The sequence below is a fragment of the Sciurus vulgaris genome (assembly GCF_902686455.1).
Source record: "Sciurus vulgaris genome assembly, chromosome: 9".
Lineage (NCBI taxonomy): Eukaryota > Metazoa > Chordata > Mammalia > Rodentia > Sciuridae > Sciurus > Sciurus vulgaris.
The window spans coordinates 71,961,400-71,988,731 of record NC_136469.1 but is presented as its reverse complement, the minus strand read 5'-3'; the positions used below and the strand labels follow the sequence as shown (position 1 = coordinate 71,988,731).

Sequence of the window (27,332 nt, the reverse complement as noted above, 5' to 3'; positions counted from 1 at the left end):
TGGCAACACCACTTTATTTTATGCTGCCCTACTCAAGATCAGCCTTATTTTGCAGCATTAGACTTTTTAAAGTTTTTTCTTTTCTTTGCCCAGCATTGTAACTTCTAAAGAAAAACCTTTAAATGACTGAGATATTAACTGCTAGTGTCAACTATTCCAGAAAATAGATGCCTGAAGTAAAAATGGTACTTAACTCTGTACTTTAATGCATTTTACATCTTTTTGTTTGTTTGTTTTCTTTTCTTTTTGTACAGGATATTAAACCCAGGGGAATTTAATCACTGAACTACGTCCCATCCCTTTTTATTTTGAGACAGGTTCTTGCTAAGTTGATAAGGCTGACCACAAACTTGCCATCCTTCTGCCTCAGTCTCCCGAGTTGCTGGGATTACAGGTGTGAACCACCATTCCTAGGGGCTGCATTTTACATCTTCACGAAATTTGACACACTGTGACCATGGTTTTTGCAGCTTGAGGTGTGACAGGAAAACTAGAATGAGTTTCTTTTTCCTTCCTCAAATTTTCAGGTAGAAGTTCTGTAATGAGCATAGATCTTAGCAACCTTGAAATATTTTTTATTTAATTAATTAATTTTTTTTAAGTTTTCTGATTGAGATTTTAAAGGGGATATTTTAGAGCTTCTCTTTGGCATCTCTGAATTGCCAGCATCACTATTGTTTTACTCAACTTTTTTTTTAACCACCGTGACAAAAATACATAAGCAGAACAGCTTAGAGGAGAAAAAGCTTATTTGGCATTCATGGTTTCAGAGTTCTCAGCTCATAGATGGTTAATTCTATTGCTTTGGGCCTAAGGTGAGGTAGAGCATCATGGTTGAATGGCACAGCAGAGGAAAGCTCCTCACTTCATGGCAGCCAGGAAGCAGTGGAGGGAGAGGCCATAGGAAAGATGCATCCTTTCAGGATATTATGGTTTAGATTTGGGGGTGTCCCCCAAAAGAATATTCAGAGGTGAAGTGACTAGATTTTGAGAGCTGCAACCTAATCAGTGGATTAATCCACTGATATGGTTTAACTGGGTGATAATTCTAGGCTGGTAGGGTGTAGTTGGAAGAAGTAGGTCGCTGAGGACATGATTTTGGGGTTTATATTTTGTCCCTGGTGAGTGGGATTCTCTTTCTCTGCTTCCTGTCTCCCATGTCCTGAACCACTTTCCTCTGTCATGTCCTTCCACCATGAGATTCTGCCTCATCTTGGGTTCAGAGCTATGGAATTGGCTAACCATGGACAGAAGCTTTAAAACCATGAGACAAAATAAACTTTTTCTCCACTAAGTTATTCTTGTCAGGCATGATGAAACAAATCTGACAAAAATACAGGGCATACCCCCAGTGACACCTTCTCCAGCCATATTCCACTGCCTTCAGTAACCATGGTCAGTTCAAATTAGAATATACTAATTAGTTTATGACTCTCAAAACCCAATCACTTTACCTCCAAACATTCCTGCATTAACACAGGAGATTTTTGGGGACAACTCATATCCAAACCATAATATTTCCACCCTGGCCCCCAAAAGCTCAAGTTCATTTCAAAATGCAAATTGCATTCGATCATTTCCAAGAGTTCCAGCCTTGCTCAAAAGTCCAAGCCCAAACTCTCCTCTGAGACCTAAGGCAAACTCTTGTCTGTGAGCCCCTGTAAAAATAAAAATAAGTTACATCTATCCAATTTAAAGTGGCACAGAGTACACATTCCCATTCCAAAAGGGACAAATAGGGACATAGAAAGAAGGGATGGGACCCAAACAAGCCCAAAACCCAGCTGGGCAAATGGGTCCTGTAACTCTAAGTATAATATCTAAAACTCATTGCTATGAGATGTTGTTTCCAAAGGATTTGTGCAACTCTGTGCCTTTGGCTTTACTGGTTTCAGCATATGTGAAGTCTTTTTTAGCCTGACTTTCTCCATGGTCAGCAGCTTTTTTTGTCAGACAGTTCATGTAACAGGTACCTCTTAATTTCCGGGGTCCCCATTCCAGCTTTGACTTTACCTTTACAGCATCATGTATCACAGTCTCAGGAACAGTACACAGCAACCACAACCCTTCTATGCTTTCTTAGGCCTCCCAGGCCTTCCCTTGAAATCTTGACAGAAACCCCAACACCCCCTTAACTTAAGAATCCTTCATTCCTGCAGAACCAGCACCAGAAGGATGATGCCAAGTTCTGCTGCCAGCTCATGCAGTGGGTGAACTTCCTGGGACCTTAGCTGCAGTGGTCTTTGAATGCCTGCACACAACTTGGCATGGTGAAAAAACTTCCTAGTTCCCCTAGGTAATTAGGGGAACTCTTCAAAGGAATTTCCCCTTCTATATCCTTAAACCTGCAATGGGGGTGGTCTTGCAAATTCCAAGATACACTTGAGGTATCTTTCCTACTATCTCTGTGAAAATTACTTAGCAAATTGTTAGGAGCTATAATCTCTTCAACAAGCACAACTTTCTTAGTTCCAGTTTTACCTACACTTTTCTGGTTAGGTTGCAGATTTTTAAAAATCCTTTAGCTCTACTATTGGCTCCTAGTTCCCATAATAACCTGACAGCGATATATTCATGCTACTCTCTGAATGCTGTGCTGTTGAGAAATTTCCTCCACCAGATTAATTAGTTCACCACTTTTAAATTCAGCCTCACACAAAATCTCAGGAAATGGGCAAAATTCAGGCAATTTCTTTGACAGAATATAACATGAGTAGCATCTAGTCCAATTTCCAATAGAGTTCTCATTTCCCTCTGAAACCTCCTGAGCACAGTTTGCATTCCTATTGGTAATCTGATTGTCTAGGCCCTGGAAAATGAATGAAGAAGGAAATCCTGGGCTGGAAATGCAGCGCAGTGGTAGAACCCTCATGGAGCATGTGGGAGGCCCTTGGTTGGATCCACAGTGCTGAAAAAAGAAAGTTAATAAAAAAAAAAAAAAGGGTAGAAAAAGAAGGAATTCCCTCATTCTGTATTTTTGGAGAGGATCTTATGTTGTGGAGAAATTGTATGAGGAAGTAGTCACAATTCAACTAAAGGGCACTTAATGTGACTGGTGCAATTAATTTATTCATTAAATAAATGCCCCTTCTTGAGCATTTACCAATTATTATGCTGGCACTCATGATATGCTCAATCACAAATCAAGATATATTGTGTTTTGAATATGGGTAACTGCCTTTTGGTCCTAAAATTTATGTCATTTATGTTCATGATGTGTTTGGCAGGGTAAGGCAATTTAAAGGTCTTTGGAGTTTACCTCACTGGATGAGGCTTATGAGTTAGGATCACTAAGACTTCATTAGCTGTAACTAGGCAGTGTGGACTGTGGTATAATACTCCCTGGGTTCAAAGTCTGGTGCTGCTACTGACTGGCCAAATAATATTAGTTTCTTTATCTCTCTAAACATCATCTCTCTGTCTTCAACTATAAAATGGAGGTTATAATAGCATTTGCCTTAATTTTCTCTAATTAAATAAAGTAATATGTAAGAAATATCTTGCATGGGGCTTGGCAATAGCAAATGCCAACAGTAAATAAATGTTAGCTAATATTATTATTGTTATTATTATTTTATCCTGTATAACACTATAAAAGAGCCCATTAAAAGGGAGCAAACTAGACTCAGTCCTGAGAGGAAGAAAATCAAAGATACCGGAAGTACAGTTAGTCTGACATCTCCTGGTCAGTGACTGAGCTTTCCTAGGAGGATTTTTCCAGGTGGACGTTATGGTTTTGCATGATTAGGTTAGGCCTTCTTAAGGAGCATGATTTGGAACCATAAGTCTACTGGATTGGTTCTCTTTGGGATGGCCTACACCTAGAGAAGGGGGTAACCATCACTATTCTGGAATAGTTTAACAGGGGTGATTGTCAGGCAGGCTTCCCCAAGGAACACCTATCCTTATTAACTGGCAAGTGCTGCTGTCTGGCAGAGGGGAGAGGCAGGAGCCTACATGTGCTTGCCTTTGTGTGTGTGTTACTGGGAATTAAACCCAGGGTCCTGTGGGTGACAGACGAGTGTTCTACCACTGAACTACAGCCATGGCTTTGTACTTTTTATCATGAGACAAGGTCTCACTATGTATCCTGGGCTGGCCTTGAACTTGCAATCCTCTTGCCTCGGTTTCCCTTGTCGCTTAGATGACTGGCATATGCTACTGTGCCCAGGCCCTTTCCCTTTGAACTCTCCCAATATACAAGGAGATTCATTTTCTTTCAATCAGTTAACGTAGAAGACCTATTCTGTGCCAAGAAAGAAGCTACAAGGTGAAAATATGGTGCTAAAGGGGAAACAAAGATCCCCTTGGTCCTGCCCTGCCATCATGGACAGGTCAATGTCCTGTGGGAAAGAGATATTAATCATATGATCACCTAAATAAATGTAAAAATACAACTGTGGTGTTATTAAGGAAAAGTGATGCGATGAAAGAGTGTAATAGACATACAGTTGAGGAGACCATGGAAGGCCTCCTGAAGTTGATGGAAGAGGTCAATGCTAAGCCAAGGGAACATTACACGTGGAGATCCTAGGGTTAGAATGAAGCATGACTCCTTAAGAAAAGGCAGAATGATGCAGGAAGCAAAGACATCCTAACAAGAGCTTAATGATGTCGAGCCCTACCAACTAAGTTCTAAGTACTTCACCTTGATCCTCACGACAATCCTACCTGGGAGATACTATTACTATCCTTCTTTTTACAGATGAAGGAACTGAGGCATACAGAAGTAATTTATCCAAAATTGACCATCCAGTAAGATGTATACATCTGTAAAGATGAAATGATGATTAGTTTGGAGTTTAGTTTAGATTTTTAGGCCAGGTTAAAAGACTTATGATAAAAGAAGTAAAGAGAAATAGGAAGTCACCAAAGGAAAATGGAAGAGGAGTGTGTGTGTAACATGAACACCTTTGCATTTCAAAACAGTCGCTCTACCTTAGCACATAGAATTGGCAGAAAGGGTGGGAAAGGTGAGTGCTGAGACACCAGTTAGGAGGTGCTATGGTTTGGATGAGGGTCCACCAAAGGCCCATGTCTTAAAGGTGTGGTCCCCAGGTCATGAGGGGACCTCTGAGGGAGGGTGCTTTGAGAGGTCCTTAGGTCACTGCGTTGTGCCTTCAAAAGGGATTTTGTTTTCTCCCTTTCTTTTTCCTGGCTCCTGTTGTAAACTGCTCTACCATGAACTCCCTGCTATTGCCAACTGGTGCCCTCAGCACAGGCTCAAAGCAGTGGAGTATCCCAGTCTTAGACTGGTACTTCAGAACCATGAGACAAAATAAACCTTTTCTCTTAGTAAATTGATTTTCTCAAAGCTGACTAATACAGAGTTGACTACTGTTGTCTGGGAAAGAGGTGAGAGTAGCAGGAATGGAGAGTTTGTACTGGTGTTGGACAGAATGGCTGTGTGAGAGATATATTTTGGAGATAAAGTGGGTGAGGGAAGGAGAGGCAGGAGGTGTCCAGATGATCCTTAGGCTTCCTGCTTGTGTCACTGCATGAATGGTGGTGTCATTCCTTTGTACATAGAACCTAGGAAAAGGAATGAATCTGGGTGTGAGAAGGAAGGTCATTCGCCACTGGTGAGTGTCTAGAAGACAGTTGCATTTGTGAGTTTGGAGCTCAGATAGGTCTGTGCTAGAGATTAAGTCTGAGAGTCATCTGTGATAACTAGAGACCTGGGGATAGACGAGTTTGCTTAAGGAAAGTGTGGAGCGAAGATTGCCTAATAGCTGGGAGGAAAACCAAGATTCCCCTGGCCTTGATTCAGCCCTTTCCTTTCTCATTGTTTTTTAAAGGTACTAATCCACACCCTCTCCTTTGTAAGAGCAAAACAAGTTCAAGTGGAAATCAGGAGAAACCTATAAAGAAAATAAAATAATGGATTGAGTTCACCCTTGGACACCTTTACTTGTCTTTTTTCATCAAGCACTTATAAAAGGAAATAATTTATCCAGCAATTCTATTTGCCTTTAATTAAATTAATGTCTCTTAACACTAAAAAATCATTTTCTCTATGAAATCACAACCTAAGACTAAGCACACTCAGAAAATGACTTGTCAGATAATGCTTTTAAAGGTTTGGAAGAGCCACGTATGGTGGCATACAGCTGTAATTCCAGTGATTGGGAAACCTGAGACAAGAGGATCACAAGTTGTAGGGAAACCTAAGAAATTTAGTAAGAGACCATATCTCCAAATAAAATATAAAAAGGGTTGGGAGGGTAGCTCAGTGGTAAAACACCCCTGGGTTCAATTCTTACAAATAAATAAATAAATAAATGAAAATGAAGGCCTGGAAGACTTACTTCAGTGTCTACATGAGATTGTTTTACAGATATGGGATAACTGGAACACTCAAGAGAGGTGGATTATTATATTTCAAGTTGTGATTTCCAGAGTTATTATTTCATCACGGCCTGCTAGGATTGCACATTGACTAAGGGAAAATACCTATTTAACATCTATCCCTACTATTACTAAAGAAGTTCTGACATAGATCATTGTTTAACACAAGAATTTTTATGAGACAAAAATTTAAAATTTATTTTGCTTTCCTTAAGCAAAATAAAACTCTTAGTTCATGGACCACGGAGGATAAACTTCTTTTTTTGGAACCCACAGGCACTTAATCACATCACCAGCCATTTTTGTATTTTATTTAGAGATAAGGTCTTGCTAAGTTGCTTAAGGCCTTGCTAACTTACTGAGGTTGTCTTTAAACTCAAGATCCTCCTGACCCAGCCTCCCGAGCAGCTGGGGTTACAGACATGAGCCACTGTACCCAGCCTGAATGTAAGTTCATTAGTAAAATTCCTTTCTGGTTTTAAAAGGGAATTGTGAAATAACTGAGCAACACAGAGCTGAAAGCTAAAAATGTAGGCAGTGTGAGCCATGGTCAATATTTTCTGGACCATAAGTATCAACAAAGCAAATGTTTATTGCTCCAATTTTGTGGCAGTCTGAATTATACTATATTAAAAGTGTATCTGAAGTGAGTGAGGCACATCTCAGCAGGAAATGGGAAAAAGATGGCACACTCACATTAGGATAATCAAACAGGTCAATGAAAGGGACTATTTATACATGTGGGAAGGATATGGGAAGCCAAAGGAATGGTGCCATATCCTGGGCTGCTGTTATCTGGAAGCACGAAGGGATAAAGTGAGAGATGGTTAAAAAGACCCAGAAAGAGAAACTGTAGAAAGTTCTGTGGAGCTCTCTCTTCCTTGGTGCTGCCTACGGAGGTGACCGCCATCTGTATTCGGCATCATGACTGCCTCAGACCTCTCGTGAAGCCCAAAATCATCAAAAAGAGGACCAAGAAGTTCATCCAGCACCAGTCAGACCGATATGTCAAAATTAAGCGCAACTGGCGGAAACACAGAGGTATTGACCACAGGGTGCAGAGAAGATTCAAGGGCCAGATCTTGATGCCCAACATTGGTTATGGGAGCAACAAGAAGACAAAGCACATGCTGCCCAGTGGCTTCTGGAAGTTCCTGGTCCACAACATCAAGGAGCTGGAAGCAACAAATCCAGCTGGAGCTCATGTGCAACAAATCTTACTGTGCTGAGATTGCTCACAACGTTTCCTCCAAGAACCGCAAAGCCATTGTGAAAGGAGCAGCCCAACTGGCCATCAGAGTCACCAGTCCCAACACCAAGCTGCACAGTGAAGAAAATGAATAGACAGTTCATGGGCACATTTTTTGTGTGCTTAATTAAAACCGTAAAAAAAAAAAAAAAAAAAAAAAAAGTTCTGTGGAGAGGACTTCCTTGAGAGAAGCTGTGACTTTTGTGACTTTTGATGGCCATCTTTAAGTGACCCAGCAGAGGGGTGCTCAGCAGAGTAAATATCCTTGCTTCCTGCTGCTTCTTCCTTGCTGGGGGCACCAGCCAATTGCTGACTGTAGTGGTCAGTCTCCTGAGTTAGAGAGAAGGAGAGTAAAGGAGGGGAGGAATTAGAGAGACAAAGTTGAGGACAGCAAGCACCAAGGGGAAGATGGGCAAGTCAATGACTAAAATTTGTGGACAGAAGCTGCTAGGGTGTGGGTGGGGTGATGGCAATGGTTTCATAGGAAGCCTAAGAGACTGATTCAAGTTTTATGTGCTAAAAATGAATATAGCAAATGCAATTCTAAAACAAATGGAAATGATCTTACTAAAGTTCCAAGAATCAGGTTATTTTAAGGTTCTTTTTAGAGCAGAATAATAAAATGATCCTATATTTATGTATTTTGTTTTTGTTTTTTGTTTTTGATACTGGGGATTTAACCTAGTTATGCTTTACCACTGAGCCACCTCCTTGAACTTGCCATCCTCCTGTCTTAGCCTCCCAAATTGCTGGAATTACAGGCATGCTCCACCACGCCCAGCCTGACCCTGTATTTATGGAACAGAAAGTCAAATAAGTTAATGCCTTGGCGGAGGTACTAAAGACCTGTTTATTCCCCCCTGTTTTGTTTTGTTTGTTTTAGTAAAACAAATAATGGAAAACTCATGGTCAAACTGCAAAAATACTTACACACAAAAAATATTCATCATGATAAAGGGCAAAATGTTGAAAGAAACTATTTCTTAACTGTAGGAGAATAGTTAAGAAGATGGCAGTATGTTTCTTTAGTTCAATCTTTGCAGGATCATACAATTATGAATTCAAGGAATTAGGGGTTAGGAGTGTTTCTCAGCAGTATAGCACTTATCCAGCATGCAAAAGGCCCTGGGTTCAATTTCTAGCACCACAAAAGCAGACAAACAAACAACCAACCCAAGAAATTATGAAACAGCATAGAAATGCATACAACTTAAGGTGGAAAAATCAGGATTCAAAATTTTATATGTACTACATCCCCAATTTTTTAAAAAGTATATGAAAAAGGCAAATGAAATTATCAGAAATTAAAATGATATTATTAAGTGATAAGACAATGAAAGATATGTTAGCTTTTTATTTCTGTGGCCAAAATACTTGACAAGAATGACTTACTTAGAAGGGGAAAAGTTTATTTTGGGCTCACAGTTTCAGAGGTTCAGTCCACAGTCAGGGACTCCATTGCTCCAGGCATAGGTAATGGTGGAACATCATGGCAGAACATGATGGCAGAAGGGTATGGGGGAAGAAAGCTATTCACCTCATGACAGCCAGGAAAGAGAGAGAGAGAAGAGAGAGGGAAGGAGAGAGGGCAGGGGGGTGGAGAGAAAAGGAGGAGGAGGAGGAGAAAAAGAAGAAGACAATGATGATGACAGGGAGACAAGGTTTAATCCCCAAGGGTATGTAGCCAGTGACCTACTTCCTCCAGACACCCCAATCTGCCCACATTTTCCACCTAGTAATCCATTCAAATTATTAATCCATGAAATGGAGTAATCCATTGATGAGGTTACATATTTCATCATTGCCTAAGAGCCCTACCTCTGAACCTTGCTGCATTGGAGATCATAGTTTTGAAATATGAGCTTTTCAGGAGACATTTCTAGATCTAAATCATAACAGAAGATAACTTTCTTTATTTATTTATTTTTGCAATATTGAAGATTGAATCTAGGGCTTTACATGTGCTAGGCAAGTGTCCTACTACTGATCTGCATCCTCAACCCTTTTAAAAATTAATTAATTTATATTTTAATTTTGAGACAGTCTCACTAAGTTTCCCCAGCTGGTCTCGAATTTGTGATCATCCTGACCCAACCTCCTGAGTAGTTGGGATTACAGGCATGTAGCTGGCAGATTATTTCTTAATTTTCTTTTTTTGGTACTACGAATTGAACCCAGAGGTGCTTAACCACTGGGCCATGTCTGCAGCCCTTTTTATTTATTTTTTTTTTTTTTAATTTTCAGACACAGAGTTTCACTAAATTACTTAGTACTTTACTAAGTTACTAAGGCTGGCTTTGAATTTATAATCCTCCAGTCTCAGCCTCCAGAGCCACTGGGATTACAGGGTGTGCCACTGCACTGGGTTTACATTTAATTTTTAAATACAATAAAAATCATAACTTTTGGAGGACTGAAATTTTTCTATACTTTGGTATGATTAGAGGTTGCCTGGATGTATACATAATAAAAATTCATCAAAGTGCATAGGTATGATTAATGTAATTATGAGTGCTTATGTATAACTTAATGAAAGAATTTTAAAATTTTTAATCCAAAAAGTATCATCTAAAGTATATAAGAACCAGGTGCAATGGTTCACTCTTATAATTCCAGCTATTTATGAAGTTGTAGAAGGATTTTGAGTTGGAGGCCAACCTGAGCAATTTAGTGATACCCTCATCTCTAAATAAGTAAATAAAAACAAAGTGTATTGACTAAATGAAGTTGCTTATAATTCTTTCTGTACTTATATCAGCATTTTTTAAAATTTATTTTTATTGTAAAAAATGGGATACATGTTGTTTCTGTTTGTACATGGAGTAACAGCATACCATTTGCATAATCATACATTTACATAGGGTAATGATGTTTGATTCATTCTGTTATTTTTTTCCTTTCCCCCCACCCCTCCCACCTCTCTTTTCCCTCTATACAGTCCCTCCTTCCTCCATTCTTGCCCCCCTCCCACCCCCATTATGTGTTATCATCCACTTATCAGCAAGATCATTGGTCCTTTCGTTTTTTGAGATTGGCTTATCTCACTTAGCATGATATTCTCCAATTTCATCCATTTGCCTGCAAATGCCATAATTTTATTATTCTATATAGTTGAGTAATATTCCATTGTATATATATACCACAGTTTCTTTATCCACTCATCAATTGAAGGGCATCTAGGTTGGTTCCATAATCTGGCTATTGTGAATTGAGCAGCTATGAACATTGATGTGACTGTATCTCTGTAGTATGCTGATTTTAAGTCGTTTGGATATAGGCCAAGGAGTGGGATAGCTGGGTCAAAAGGTGGGTCCATTCCAAGTTTTCTAAGGAATCTCCACACTGCTTTCCAAAGTGGCTGCAATAATTTGCAATCCCACCACAATGTATGAGTGTACCTTTTTCCCCACATCCTCTCCAACACCTATTGTTGCTTGTGTTCTTGATAATCGCCATTCTAATTGGGGTAAGATGGAATCCTAGGGTAGTTTTGATTTGCATTTCTCTTATTACTAAAGATGGTGAACGTTTTTTCATATGTCTGTTGATTGCTTGTATATCTTCTTCTGTGAAGTGTCTGTTCATTTCCTTAGCCCATTGTTGATTGGATTATTTGTATTCTTGGTGTAGAGTTTTTTGAGTTCTTTATATATTCTGCTTATATCAGCATTTTATCAACACAACACAGTATAATATTCCTGATATTTAAGCCAGACGTGGTGGTGTCTGCCTGTAATCCCTGCAACTCAGGAGGCTGAGGCAGGAGGATCACAAGTTCCAGGCCAGCCTCAGCAATTTAACAAGACCCTGTCTCAAAATAAAAAATAAAAAGATGGAGGGACGTGACTCAGTGGTTAAATGGTTAAACAACCCTGGATTCAATCCCCTGTGTGTGTGTGTGTGTGTGTGTGTGTGTGTGTGTCGGTGGGAGGTGTCCTGTTTTATAATCCCAAAGACAAAAACAAAAACAAAATGCATAGCATTCTTACCTACCAATGCCTAATTTCCTGAAAACTCTTGTCTCTGAATATGCTTTTTCATTGACAACTTGGTAGTCAGTACAAAAGGATGTAAGCCTTCTACCTGATATGAATTGTAGTAACAGCAATAGGTATAATGAAAGAAAAACATAGATGGAGATTAGGAGCAGACTACTTTTTCAAAACACCAGGAAAAAAAAAGCTAGGTCTTGGAACTACGGTATAGCTCAGTGGTAGAGTGCTTACTTAGCCATGTGTGAGGACTTGGATTCAGTTCCCAACGCTACAAAAATCAATGAAAGCAAGGTAGCAGAGAGGGAACGTTGGAAAGCTACGTCTCAAGAATCTTCTCAGTGGAAGCTGTCCTTTGGTTTAAAATCCTAGGCTTTTGAAGTCCATTTTAAGGTTTTAGTCACTATTGGTGAGAGTATGTCTGATACCTCAGATTCTGAATAGCAATTTCTTCCAAAGGTCACTGGACTAGAGATATTTCCTGATAAACAGGTGTGTCCTAATCAAAACAAAAATGTAAATCTCTGGAATTGCTTTCAAACAGCGTAGCTCTCTGTGACCTGGAACAGTGCCCGTTAGGAGATATAATGTCTTGGTGTCAAATGAGAAGTGTCACATAATTTTCTTGTTGTACTAAGGGCTTGATATCCAGTGTGGACATAAGATTTTATCACTATCAGTTTGAAAGGCAAGTCATTTGATTTCCCATGTTTCTCATTGTTCATGATTATCACATAAGATATTTGGTAAGATTCATAATAGTTTGAAGACTAAATATGTCATGCACCCAACTTTCCCCCAATTTCTTTTTAAATCAGTTACATAATATGTGGTTCTATATAATCACAATTTAAGTATATTTTCAATAATTTAACAACTAAAATGCAATTTTATGTCCATCTATATTTTTCCTTTTCTTTTCTTTTTTTTTTTTTTTTTGGTACCAAAGATTGAACCCAGGGATGCTTAATCACTGAGCCACAGCCACAGCCCATTTTATGTTTACTTTGAAACAGGGTCTTGCTAAGTTGCTGAAGATGGCTTCAAACTTGCAAAAGTTCAAAGTCCTCCTGCCTCAGCTTCTGGAGCTGCTGGTATTACATGCGTGTGCCACCACATCCCCATGTCCCACTTTTTTTGTGTATGTGTGAGGGGTAGTGCTGGGGATTGAATTTAAGGCCTCCTGCATGTTAAGCATACACTCTTATCACTGAGCTATATTCCCAGCACTATGTCCATCTTTTTATTTTAAGGCATATTTGTTTTCAGGGAATTAACAATGAAAAAAATGTAGCTGAACCATTCTCCAATGAACCAGACTGCCTTTGGAAGTTTGAAAACAGTTCAGTTTTCCCCAAAGAATAATTTTGTGTTCAAAAGAGATAAGTTCTTCTCACAGCTCTCCTGCTACCTACTAAAGTCGTGACCTTTAAACATGAAGTTTTTCATTAGGCCCTGGGGTACTAATGTTAAGGTGCTTTTCCCAAATTCCCAAATAATTCTCCAAGTCCTTTGAAGGTAAAGACAAAGGATTTATTGCTGGCCAGGGTCAAGAGTGCAGAGAAGCCAGCAGTTCTGCAACTCTCGACCACAATTAGAGTAGGAACAAGCTTGTAAGAATTAAAACCACAAAGAAGGGGGCGCTGGAGAGGTAATTATAATTATGGGATACATTTCATAAAGTGGAAAAGTATCAGGCTACATATTCTCAGAAATTACATTTTTAGAATAGTAGAATGTATGTTCTCAGAAAAATAATCTTGCATTAGTTTCATAGATCAAGGATATTGTGGTCAGGGTGCAAGTGGGTGGGGGTGGAGGTGCTAGCCTTCTATGCAAATGGGTTCATGAGGAAGGGGCCAATTTCATACAGTGTGAGGTGTCTGAACAAAATGGGATAAGTCTGGGCTAATTTTTAAATCAGCCGTAACACTAATCTGTTTCTTCTTTTGTGTGTGTGCATGGGAGCAGGTATTGGACTGAAATATGCCAGGCAAGTGCTCTACCTCTGAGCTACATCCCCAGCTCTTTTTATTTTTTATCTTGAGACAGGGTCTCAAGATGCTGCTGAGGCTGGCCTCACGCTTGCAATTCTCCTGCCTCAGCCTCCTGAGTAGGTGGAATTATAGGTGTGTGCCACCACACCAGGCATACTCATCTGCTTCTTAACAAGCAGATTCCTGGACCCAATTCCCAGAGTCAGATTTAAGAATCTAGGGGAGACACAGGAATATGCATTGTTAATATAATATAAAGCTGCTCTCCCGCCCTTTAGCTACAGCCATTTTTCCGTCTCCCAACTTACAACCTAGCTTGTCAATCTGTGAACATCCTAGCTAGCTATTGGTTCACCAGTAAGCCTGCAAGTATCTTTCTCAGTTATTGGTCCCTTGTTAGCCCACGGAATTCCAATATTTAGGAGAAGCCCCTGCCATTTTTTCTCTTTTCCTTTCTTTCTAGCCCCAAGCCGACACTCTAGTCATCCACCTAATAAAATCTCTGGTGCGAGTTCCCGTGTCCGGAGTGGCTTTCTGGGTGCTGCTACTGGACCGTGACTCAAACGGGCACCCCAGAGTGCTTGCTCCCCTTGACTTAAGGGTCTGAACTGCCTTGGGACCCAAGTTGAGCAGCATTTTTCTTACAGTTAAAATATCCCAAAAGACTGATGCACGTGGCCCTTGAACTACAGTCTTTGGTTCACATATGAAGGGCCTGTATCATTAACTAACCAGCCACCTTAAAACAACAAACAAAAAACTCATACGTCACAAACATGCACACAAACTTGAGCAAAGCTTATACTTATAAAACCCTATGGTTGGGTTCGCACAGAATGCAGGGCATATATTGGATAATTTCATATCTCTGAGCCCATTTTAACCAAAATCAGCCACCCCTTCAGGCTACACAGTGACCTTGTCCATCACCACAGCACTGGAGCAAGACATAGGTGGAACTCTTCATCTGTGTTTATGAAAGAAGGGACACAGGCTCAATGAAATATTTTAAAATTCTTTTTAAAATTCTATGATTCTTAGAATGCTTTTAAAGTTTCTAAAATTTAATGTTCTCAAGGTGACTGAAGACCTTTGTAAAGGCCCCAGATATTCAAATTCCTAATCCCTACCACCTAATGCAGAAATCTGTTTCACAGAGTTCCTATCAAATGGTCTTCAGGAGACCCCTAGGAGTAGAAAGCTTAGGGAGTGCAGAGGCATCCTATTGTATCTTTTCCAACCCTCATTATTAGAGTTTTCTTTCACTAGGAGAACTTTAGCCTGAGGTGGTACATACCTCTAATCTCAGTGACTCAAGAAGCTGAGGCAGGAGGAATGGTAAGTTCGAGATCAACCTGAACAATTTAGTGAGACTGTCTGAATAATAATGAAAGGACTTGGGTGCAGTGTAGAGCCCTCTGCATTTGACTGCCAGCACTGAAACAAAACAAAACAAACAAAACAAAACTTTAGCCTGAATTTACTGTCCCTGGCTCTTGTCCACTACAAGTATTTGAAGAAATATTATTTTCTACACCATTTCTGTTCCCTTCAATCAATCTTCCTTTATCATGTTTTCAACACATCACAACTGATTATCAGCTTTTTGAATATATTGTTGTCAATATCCATCTCTAAGTGTGGCTTGTGGACAAGGCCTCCAGATCAAGGAGCAGAATGTGAGAATATAATGACTGATTTTCTGCATCCTTTTAAGAGAAGATAGGGAAAAAGAGAACAGTTATCTCTAATTTATGCAGTTATCATCATTTGTTCATCTATTCATTTAATAATTGTATGTCAAATATAGCCCACTAGCCATGATGTTGGAGATTATAAAGAAAGAAAAGACAAGGGAACTCCATGTGGGGCAGCTGGTGAGAAATAACTAATAGAAAGTGAAGAGGTAGGTAGCTAGAGTAAGGTGGGGGCATAGAAGACCAGAGACCCTCCTAATCTGGAGTTGAGGGAAGTATGGGAACCAGGGAATTCTCCCAGGAAAGATGACAACTAGACTGTCCTTATCTAGGTTAGTCAATCACTCATTTCACAAACAAGACTGTGTACAGGCTGTTCCAACAGATTTAAATCATATCCTTTCACAAGTTTGCATGAAATAGAGAAATCTGAACAGGCCAGAACCGTAATTGTGAAACCACTTAGCATTGGCAATAGAGAAGTCTGGAAAGTCTAAGACTTGAAGTTGTTCAATCATAATGCGAGGTAGTAAAAGACAACAGGAAAGATGTATATCAGGCTCCGCATGGTGGTGCACACCTGTCATCCCTGCTACTAGCAAGGTACTACTTGCTACTAGCAAGGTTAAATCAGGAAGATGACAAGTTGCAGGCTAGCACTGGTGATTTAGCAGGGCCCTGACTCAAAATGAAAATTAAAAAGGACTGAGAATGTAGCTCAGTGATAGAGTGCCCCTGGGTTCAATCCCTAGTATTGTTGAAAACAAAACAAAACAGAATGTAATGTCAGCATTCCTGTTGTATTTGAAAGAAAGTCAACTCAAATTAACTTAAATTAGCTTCAGTTAGAAAGGGGATAAATTGCCTCAATATATGAACATTCAAGAAATAAACTTCAGGAGGGGGAGATTCAAGATGCCGAACTAGAGGGAGGCTGCGTTCCTTGCCGCTCCATAACTTGGGTTTCAAGCAGAGGATATCTGTTTTTTCAGTGAGGCAGTTTTTGCTGCTTATTGATTCCCTGCTGTTTACCCCATTTGTCTACTGTGATCACCTGCAGTCTGCCAGCATATCAACTACTATTTGAGGGCAGATTGCTCACTGACTGGCGCCTATCATCCACCATTTTCCTGCCTCTTGCCTGCCCATCAACTGCCTTTCACAACCCATCACCCACCACCCAAGGTTCACCTGCCAATTGTCAGCCAGCAGACCAACCACAGACCACCAGTGGATCCCCAGCTGCCTGCCATTCCCAGGAAATTCACTGTCATAATACCTATAGGTTTGGTTACACTTGGCTGCCACCATTTTGAGACAACAACCACGACCTGTAACACCATTGAACCAATTGACCAAGCCCCATCTCCAGGACCCCTCAGCCTGACAGACCACTCCCTGCCTCTAGGACCCCCAGACCAACTGACTGTGCCCCACCTCCAGGATCCTTCACCCACACGAAAACACCCTGCCTCCAGGACCTCCAGCCAACTACACCCACATCCCAAGCTGCAGCTCCCCATTTGCCAGCACATTTGGAAACCAGAGCAGCCATCTTGGATTATCCTGGAAGCAGTAGCTCCCATTTTTAGGTGGGGTAAATCCCATACTGAGACACCTGCTGGAGACTGGAAACTCATTGTCAGGTACCTCTCATGCATCAGGCTACTGAAGACTGGGAGGTAAAATACTATATGACTGTTATAGTGTAGATTTTTTTTCTTTTTTCTTCTTTTTTCTACTTTTTGAAAATCTTTAAGTTTTTATTTCTTTACTTTTCTAGCTTTATTTTCCTTTTGTTTACTTGTTTTCTCAGAGTCTCTTTCTCCCTTTTCTTATACAAACAACTAACTTCTTTTGATTACACTTTCACACTTTATATGATCTGGAACTTCTATATACTCTTTTCTTATCCCATAACTGCTACATCCTACACCCCTCCCCATCATCTTTGACTTTCATTAGAAACTGTAGACCTTATTGCAAATCTATTTGTTATACTGTACGTAATAATTGAACTCAATCTGTTTATTATGACAATATTGTTAACATCTTCATAGGGGCTATTTGGTTTAGGGCTGCATATTGTCTATACTGGGCACTGCTAATATTAATTTCTCCCTTAAAGAAAAGATTTTGGAAACCTATAGGGCCACTATAAGCCTATGGGGGTGGTGGACTGCAATACCTTAGATCTGCACTGCAAGAGGGGAAGATACATGAAAAAACAAGGAAAGAAAATGATCCAAACAAACCTAGATTCTATATTAACAGAATCCAATGACAGTATGGCCAAAGAAATGTCAGAAAAGGAGTTCAGAATATACATAATTAAAATGATTCATAAAGCAAAGGATGAGATAAGAGATCAAATGAAGGCAATGAATGATCACTCCAATAAGCAGTTTAAAGAGCAACTGCAAGAAGCAAAAGATCATTTTAACAAAGAGAGATTCTCAAAAAAAATTGAATTCCTTGAAATGATGGAAACAATAAACCAAATAAAAAACTCAATGGAAAGCATCACCAACAGACTAGAACACTTGGAAGACAGAACCTCAGACAATGGAGACAAAATATTTACACTTGAAAATAAAGTTGACCACACAGAGAAGATGGTAAGAAATCATGAACAGAACCTCCAAGAGCTATGGGACATCATGCAAAGACCAAATTTAAGAATTATCAGGATTTAGGAAGGCACAGAGATACAAACCAAAGGAATGAACAACCTATTCAATGAAATATCAGAAAATTCTGCAAACCTGAAGAATGAAATGGAAAATCAAATACAAGAGGCTTACAGAACACCAAATGTACAAAATCACAACAGATCCACACCAAGGAACATTATAATGAAAATGCCTACACATACAAAATAAATGTAGAATTTTGAAGGCTGTGAGAGAAAAGCATCAGATTACATATAGGGGGAAATCAATATGGATATCACCAGATTTCTCAACCACGACTCTGAAAGCTAAAAGGGCCAGGAACAACATATTTTAAGCTCTGAAAGAACATGGTTGCCAACCAAAAATCCTATACCCAGCAAAACTAACCTTCAGATTTGAAGATGAAATAAAATCTTCCCATGATAAATGAAAGTTAAAAGAATTTATAAATAGAAAGCCTGCACTACAGAATATTCTCAACAAATTATTCCATGAGGAGGAAATGAAAAACAACAATGTAGGTCAGCAAAGGGAGGAATTACCTTAAAGGAAAAACCAATCAAAGGGGAAACCAAGTCAAGTTAAAAACCAAAAATAAGCCCAAATGACTGGGAATACAAATCATATCTCAATAATAACCCTGAATGTTAATGGCCTAAAGTCATCAAACAAAAGACTGGCAGATAGGATTAAAAAGAAAGACCCACTAATATGCTGCCTTCAAGAGACTCATCTCATAGATAAGGACATCCACAGACTAAAGGTGAAAGGATGAGAAAAAACCTACAACACACACAGACTCAGTAAAAAAGCAGGGGTTTCCATCCTTATTTCAGATAAAGTGAACTTCAAGCCACAGTTTGTCAGAAGGGATAAAGAGGGACATTTCATACTGCTTAAGGAAACCATAAATCAGGGAGACATAATTATCATAAATATTTATGCCCCCAAACAACAGTGCATCCATGTACATCAAACAAATACTTCTCAATTCCAGGAATCAAGTAGATGACAACACAATAATTCTGGATGACTTTAACAGACCATTGTCACCACTGGTAGATCTTCCAAACAAAAACTAAACAAAGAAATCATAGAACTTAATAATACAATCAATAACATATACTTAACAGACATATATAGAATATTCCACCTATCAGTGAGCAGATACACTTTCTTCTCAGCAGCACATGGAACCTTCTCAAAAATGTACCATAAGTTATACCACAAAGCAGCCTTTAGTGAATGCAAAAAAATAGAGATACTACCTTGTCCCATCAGATCATAATGGAATGAAATCAGAAATCAATGACAAAATAAAAAACAGAAATTACTCCAACATCTGAAGAATAAATAATATGCTATTGAATGAAGTGTGGATAACAGAAAACATCAGGGAGGAGATAAAAAAATTCTTAGAGGTCAATGAGAATGACGATACAAACAACATATCAAATGTCATACACACAACATATCAAAATATCTGGGACACTATGAAAGCAGTACTAAGAGGAAAATTCATAGCATGGAGTGCATTCCAGAAAAGAAAAAAAGTTGACAACTAAATGACCTAACATTACAGCTCAAAGCCCTAGAAAAGAAGAACAGAACAACACCAAAAGTAGTAGAAGGCAGGAAATAATTAAAATCAGAGCTGAAATCAATGAAATTGAAACAAAAGAAACAATTCAAAAAACTGACTAAACAAAAAGTTGGTTCTTTGAAAAATTAAACAAAATAGACAAACCCTTAGCCACACTAACAAAGAGAAGGAGAAAACTGAAATCACTAAAATTCATGATGAAAAAGGAAATATCACAACAGACACCACTGAAATACATAACATAATGAGAAGTTACTTTGAAAATCTATACTTGTACAAAATAGAAAATCTCAAAGACATCAATAAATTTCTAGAGACATATGATCCTCCCAAACTGAACCAGGAGGATGTACACAATTTAAACACATCTGTTTCAAGCAATGAAATGGAAGAAGCAAGCAATGAAATGGAAGAAGCCATCAAAAGCCTCCACTCCAAGAAAAGCCCAGGACCAGATGGATTTTCAACCAAGTTCTACAAGACCTTCAAAGAAGAACTCATTCCAATACTTCTCAAAGTATTCCAGGAAATAGAAAAGGAGGGAACCTTACCAAATTCTTTCTATGAAGCTAATATCACCCTCATACCCAAACCAGATAAAGACACATCAAGGAAAGAAATATTAGACCAATATCTCTGATGAATATAGATGCTAAAATCCTTAACAGAATCCTGGCAAATCACATCCAAAAACATTAAGAGGATAGTGCACCACAATCAAGTGGGGTTCATCCCGGGAATGCAAGGTTGGCTCAACATCCAGAAATCAATTAATGAAATTCATCACATCAGTAGACTTAAGGTTAAGAATCATATGATTATTTCAATTGATGCAGAGAAAGCATTCTACAAAATACAACACCCCTTCATGCTCAAAACACTAGAAAAAACAGGGATAGTTAGGAACATACCTCAAAATTGTAAAGGCTATTTATGCTAAGCCTATGGCCGCCAACATTCTTAATGGAGAAAAACTGAAACCATTCCCTTTAAAAACTAAAACAAGACAAAAGGGATGCCCTCTTTCACTACTTACTTCTATTCAACATTGTCCTTGAAATACTAGCCAGAGCAATTAGACAGACCAAAGTAATTAGAGGGATACAAATAGGAAAAGAGGAACTCAAGCTGTCACTATTTGCTGATGACATGATTCTCTATTTAGAGGATCCAAAAAACTCCACCAGAAATTTCTAGACCTCATAAATGAATTCAGCAAAATAGCAGGATACAAAATCAACATGCATAAATCTGAAGCATTTTTATACATAAGCAATGAAACATCTGAAAGGGAAATGAGGAAAACAACTCTGTTCACAATAGCCTCAAAAAAATAAAATAACTTGGGAATCAATCTAACCAAAGAGGTGAAAGATCTCTATAATGAAAACTACAGAACATTGAAGAAAGAAATGGAAGACCTTAGAAGATGGAAAGATATCCCATGTCTTGGATAGGCATAATTAATATTATTAATGTTGTCAAAATGACTATCCAAAGGTGCTATATAGATTTAACAAAATTCCAATTAAAATCTCAATGACATTTCTCATAGAAACAGCAAAAGCAATCATGAAATTCATCTGGAAGAAAAAAAGACCCAGACAAGCCAAAGCAACCCTGGGCAGGAAGAGTGATGCAGGAGGTATCACAATACTAGAACTTAAATCTACTATACAGCAGAAGTAACAAAAACAGCATGGTATTGGCACCAAAATAGACAGGTAGACCAATGGTACAGGACAGAAGACATGGAGACATACCAACATAATTACAGTTATCTCATACTAGACAAAGGTGCCAAAAACATATAATGGAGAAAAGATAGCCTCTTCAACAAATGGTGCTGGCAAAACTGGAAATCCATATGCAGTAAAATGAAATTAAAACCCTATCTCTCACTCAGTACAAAACTCAACTCAAATGAATCAAGGATCTAGGAATTAGGCCCGAGAACCTTCCCTAAATAGAAGAAAAAGTAGACCCGAATCTCCATCATGTTGGCTAAGGACCAGACATCCTTAATAAGACCCCCATAGTGCAAGAAATAAAAGCAAGAATCAATTAATGTGATAGATTCAAACTTATAAGCTTTATCTCAGCACAGGAAACAATCAATAATGTGAAAAGAGAGCCTACAGACTGGGAGAAAATCTTTTCCACTCACACTCAGACAGAGCACTCATCTCCAAAGTTTATAAATAACTTAAAAAACTTTACACCCAAAATACAAAGAACCCAATCAATAAATGGGCTAAGGAAATGGGCAGACATTTCTCAGAAGAAGATATACAGGTGATCAACAGCTATATGAAAAAGTGCTCATCATCTCTAGTAATTAGAGAAATGCAAATTAAAACCACTCTAAGATTTCATCTAACTCCAATTAGAATGGCTATTATCAAGAACACAAATAATAATAAGTGTTGGCATGGATGTGGGGAAAAAGGCACACTCATACATTGCTGGTGGAGTTGCAAATTGGTGCAGTCACTCTGGAAAGCAGTATGGAGATTCCTCAGAAAACTTGGAATGGATCACCTTTTGACTCAGCTATCCCACTCCTCAGTTTATACCCAAAGGACTTAAAATCAGCATACTACAGTGGTGCAGCCACATCAATGTTCACAGCAGCTCAATTCACAATAGCTAGATTGTGGAACCAACTTAGATGCCCTTCAACTGATGAATGGATAAAGAAACTGTGGTATATATAAACAATGGAATATTACTCAGCAATAAAGATGAATATAATTATGGCATTTGCTGGTAAGTGGATGAAGTTGGAAAATATCATGCTAAGTGAAATAGGCTAAGCCCAAGAAACCAAAAGCCAAATGTTGTCTCTTTTAAGTGCATGAAAATATATAAGGAGGGGGGGAAGAGAAGAATGAAGGTAATTTTGATGGTTAGAGGAAAATGGGGTGGGAGGAGGTAGGGGACAGAAAGATAGCAGAATGAAACAGACAGCATTACCCTATGTACATGTATGATTACATGAATGGTGTGAGTTGTACCTCATTTGTATAAAATGAATCAAAATGCATTTTTTAAAATTAAAAAAGATTTTAATAAAAATAAATAAATAAATACAAGCCCCCTGTTCCCCAGCCCCCATACAAAAAAGAAAAGAAAAGAAAAGAAAAGAAAAGAAAGAAAGAAAGAAAATATAGAAAATTCAGGCAAAGCTTGATGCAGGTACTGAAATGATGGCATTAGGACATTGTTTTTCTCACACATCTCTAGGTTCTACTATCTTCTGTGCTGGTTCCACTCTCAGGCATCTATGTGGTGGCTTCAAACTTCATGACTCCAGTATAGCAATCCCAACAGATAGAGTTTACTCCTGTGCCAAGCTCTACTCTTCTGTTTCAGCTCGGGTTGTGTGTATAACCCTCTAAACCAATCACTGTGGCCAGGAGAATCTGTTACTCCTCTAGGGGTGGCCTGTATAGCATTCATACTTCTGGAGCCAGGGAGTAGATTTATCACCATATGAATTACACAGTAGAATACTAGGAGGAAGTGGTTTCCCTAAGGAAATAATAATTTAAAAGATGAGTAGGAAAAATAAATAAATTTAAAAATTAAATAAATGTTACAAACAACTGAGTATGAATAAATGCTGATTCTGCAAAAACATAAAATCAAAAGAAAGTTATTTATTACACAGAGATTAAAAGGAAACATAGCCAGGCATAATGGTGCATACCTGTAATTCCAGCTGCTCATGAGCTGAAGCAGGAGGATCTCACGTTTGAGTCTAGCCCGGGCAATTTAGTGAGACTCTCTTATAAAATAAAAGGGTTAGAGATGTAGCTCAGTGGTAGAGTGACCTTGGTCTCATTCCCCAGTACCCAAAAACAATAACAAATCAGCCTAAAAAATGATAGTGGCTGCGCATAATGGTGTACACAATAATCCCAGCTACAGGAGGCTGATGCAGGAGGATTCCAAGCTGCTGGGCAACTAAACAAGATCCTACCTCAAAAAACAAAATAGAATAAAAAAGGTCTGTGTGTATAGCTCAGTAGTAGAGTGTTTGCTTAGCATGTAAGATGCCCCTGGATGCCCCTGGGTTCAATCCTCAGTACAAAAAAAAAAAAAAAAGAAAAAAGAAAATGGTAGGGACCAGAGGTTAGAAGTGTAGCTCAGTGGTAGAGTGCATGCTTAGCATGTAGCATGTACAGGTCCTGGGTTCAATTCTCAGTGCATGCGTGCGTGCGCGCGCACACACACACACACACACACACACACACACAAAGAAAAAAAGGAGAAGAGAAAAAAGGTTAAGGTGCAAAAATTTAATTCGATTCTCAGCACCACATACAAATAAATAAAGTTTCTTCAACAGCTAATAAGATACTTAAAAATATATAGAGATTTTTTACCATAATAGTTTTAAAAAAGGAAGATAAGACCAATATGTGAATGGATCTATCTACGTTGTAAAAGCCTGCTTTTTGTCTGGAAGCTCTGATAGTTGGAATCTTCTCAACTAAATTTTTTTTGAGGGGGAGAAGGTACCAGGGATTGAACTCAGGGGCACTAGACCACTGAGCCACATCCCCAGCCCTATTTTGTATGTTATTTAGAGACAGGGTCTCACTGAGTTGCTTAGTGCCTTGCTTCTGCTGAGGCTGGTTTTGAACTCGCGATCCTCCTGCCTCAGCCTCCCAAGCTGCTGAGATTCTAGGCGTGCACCACCATGCCCAGTGGGATCTTCTCAACTTCGATAGTCACCTTTTAAGACATGGCAAGTGGTCCTGTCTTCCTCAGTAGGAATGATATACATATATTTATCACTACTTTGGCAAAGTCATCAGAAAGGATGGGGGGGGGCTTCCTTGCTATGCCAACTGTTAATCTTCTTGCAAAATCACAGGAGGTTCAGGGGTCTCTGGGGAGGCAGGGCAACTAGGGCATGAAAAGGGAGAGTGAAAAAGCTCTGGTAGCAGTTGCATTACCAGTTAAAGTAGAATTGTTTCAATGTGATGGTATCAAGGTAAACTTGCTGAATACCAACCACATTCATGGATTTTCACATGTGTGTCTGTGGCATTGGGATTGAACCAATGCATGTTAAGATGCCCTCGACCCCTGAGCTGCTTTCCCAGCTCCTCCTGGGTGCTCCGTGCACTGTGTTCCATACAGCACTGATTTAACTGTATGAAGAGCTAGAAAGAAAGCAAAACCTGCTTTTCCCCATTTTATCTTATGGAAATGTATCTCCCACCTACAGTTGCATTGTTCCCTGCTCTCTAATCTTCCTACCTGCGAACCACTCCCCTACACCCACCTCCAGGCATCCAGTTCCCAAGAGAACACCCTGATTTCTTTCAACATCACCATCTGGATATGATTCAGGTTCTTCCCTGTGTTCCCAAACCAGTCCTATACACACTGTCTCTTACACCAACACAGCCTTGTCCAACAATGCACTGAAGAAATGGACCTGATAAATTAAGATGGAGATTTATACTTTTAAGGAAGTAATATGGAAGCATTTTTAAATTTTATTTTAATTTAATTTTTTTTTCTTTTTTTTCTTTCTTTTTTTTTTTTTTTTTTTTTTTTTTCGTGATACTGGGAACTGAACCCAGGGGCACTCTATCATGGAGCTACATCCCCAGCCCTTTTTATTTTATTTTAAATATCTGGGACCGGGTCTCTCTCACTGAATTGCCCTGGTTGACCTCCAATTTGTGATCTTCCTGTCTCAGTCTCCTGAGTAGCTGGGATTATATACATGTACTGCCTTGCCCGGCTGGAAGCATCTTTTTTCAGAGTGGTAAACAAATCCCCTTGCTGCTGTAATTTCAAGCAGAATGTTTGATGGGTAGGTGAATGGAGTCATGTCCGACATCACTCATCTCTGAAATCACAGCATGAGGATTTCTACTCACAGATGACATTTGGTGGAGCCACCCCTCACACACCTTTGCCTGAAAGATGCAGGATGAATAGGTAAAATAACATTAACCAGGAATTCCAAATTCCATTGATTGCAGCCTCCCTTCAAATGGATCAGTCTGTATTCTGTCTCTAATATTTAATTTAAAAATATCTATTTTTGAGATGGGATCTCTATGTTCTGTAGTCTGGTCTCATACTCCTGAATTTACCAGATCTTCCTGCCTCAGCCTCCCAAGTAGCTGGGATTATAAGTGCATGACACTATGCTTGGCTTTTTAGAATTCCTTGAAAAAACTCTATTCTGCAGAAAATGTACATTTTTTACTATATATTTTTTAGTGCAAGACTTTTATTTTTTGAAACAATAAGAATGTACTTTTTATAGTTACTTAAAGTTTTTTTTTTAAACAATTTTTTGGGGGTACTGGAGATTGAACCTAGGGGTGTTCTACTACTGAGTCACATCCCCAGTTCTTTTTATTTTGTGACAGGGTCTCACTAAGTTGCTTAGGGTCTCCCTAACTTGTTGAGGCTGGCCTTGAATTTACAATCCTCCTGCCTCAGCCCCCTGAGTTGCTGGGATTACAGGTGTGCACCACCACGCCTAGCAAACAAAGATTTTTTTTTAAAGCAGCAGGTTATGCATCATATGGGAGAAAAGCCCTGTTTGAAATGGAACAACCATAATTACAATTATAAAATAAAGGAAATACAGTATTTAAAAGAGGAAAATCTCAAGAGAATATATCAAAAAATGTTCATAGTACTTATATATGAAAAAATATGTACTTACACTTACATACATGTGATCACAAATTTTTTGTATATACAAATGAACATCTCAGTCCTTCACTATCCCAGATTCTTGTTCTTCCTCTTACCTTCCTCTGAAATGAAAGCAGGCCTTGATTCTCTACAGCAAAAGCAGTCTGATCTGAAGGAACTTCACCTCTAAGAGGGCAGTAAACCAGGAGGATCACTTCTTTCAGCTAAAAGTGAAACAGAGACTGACAGGCAAGGGAGGCAGCTCTCAATGAGAGCAGCACAATAGCAGCAACCCTGAGGAGCTCCCTTTAGCAGCTGGGGGAATGTAACCAAGGAAAACCCTAAACAATCCTGCTAGCTTCATTTGCTTTTAGTTGACTTTAAAAAAATCACTAATTTTGGAGGTAACATAGCTGGGAAATTTTTTAAATGTCTCCCATTAGTTTTGCTGCCAGCTGCTACCTCTGATAGAAGCCAGATAATGCGTTAAAATGATTTTCCAACAAAAGTTGTTCTTTGTTCTCCTCCATTGTTCTGTATGTTAAACTGCAAGGTTAACCCTTTCCCAGGAAAAAAACTAAAAAGCCATCAGTCATAAAACTTACTCATCAGTAATGTTATCTGATAGCTTTCAGATACATTAAAATGTGCATCACCTAACATAAAATTTGCAATTTGCATTTCTCTTCTTTTACTAAAAGCCATAGAGGCTGGTCACAAACCTATAATTCTAGTGATTCAGGAGGCCAAGGCAGAAGGATCACAAGTTCAAGGTCAGCCTCAGCAATTCAGGAAACCCTCAACTTAGTGAGACCCTGCCTCAAAATAAAAAATAAAAAGGACTGAGGGTGTGACTCAGTAGTAAAGCACCTGTGGTTTCAATCCCCAGTACCAAAACTTAATAAATAAAAGCAGAAGTATAGCTAATGTTTGATATACAGGGAAATAATGTAAACACATACTAGGGAATAATCTAGGAGATGAACAATAATTATTGCAAGGATATTTTGGCAAAAAAAGAAAAAAATGTGTCCCTTGAGTGAGAGAGATGTTTATCAAGCCTGGACAGGTGACTCAGTATGTGGTCTTC

At 38.9% G+C, this 27,332-nt stretch overlaps 1 long non-coding RNA gene and 1 pseudogene across 2 annotated transcripts; one reads left to right on the top strand and one right to left on the bottom strand.

Annotated features, from left to right (window-relative positions):
• Positions 1-575: 575 nt before the first annotated feature.
• On the bottom strand, positions 576-26,472 carry LOC306669405. The gene is made up of 3 exons (XR_013766104.1): positions 26,359-26,472; positions 14,884-15,023; positions 576-1,658 (listed from the first exon to the last, which is right to left on the bottom strand). It is a non-coding gene; the product is annotated as an uncharacterized lncRNA (long non-coding RNA).
• LOC306669264 (large ribosomal subunit protein eL32-like) lies at positions 5,499-7,851 on the top strand (annotated as a pseudogene). The gene is made up of 2 exons: positions 5,499-5,582; positions 7,248-7,851. The product of its transcript is annotated as a large ribosomal subunit protein eL32-like (transcript).
• Positions 26,473-27,332: the final 860 nt, after the last annotated feature.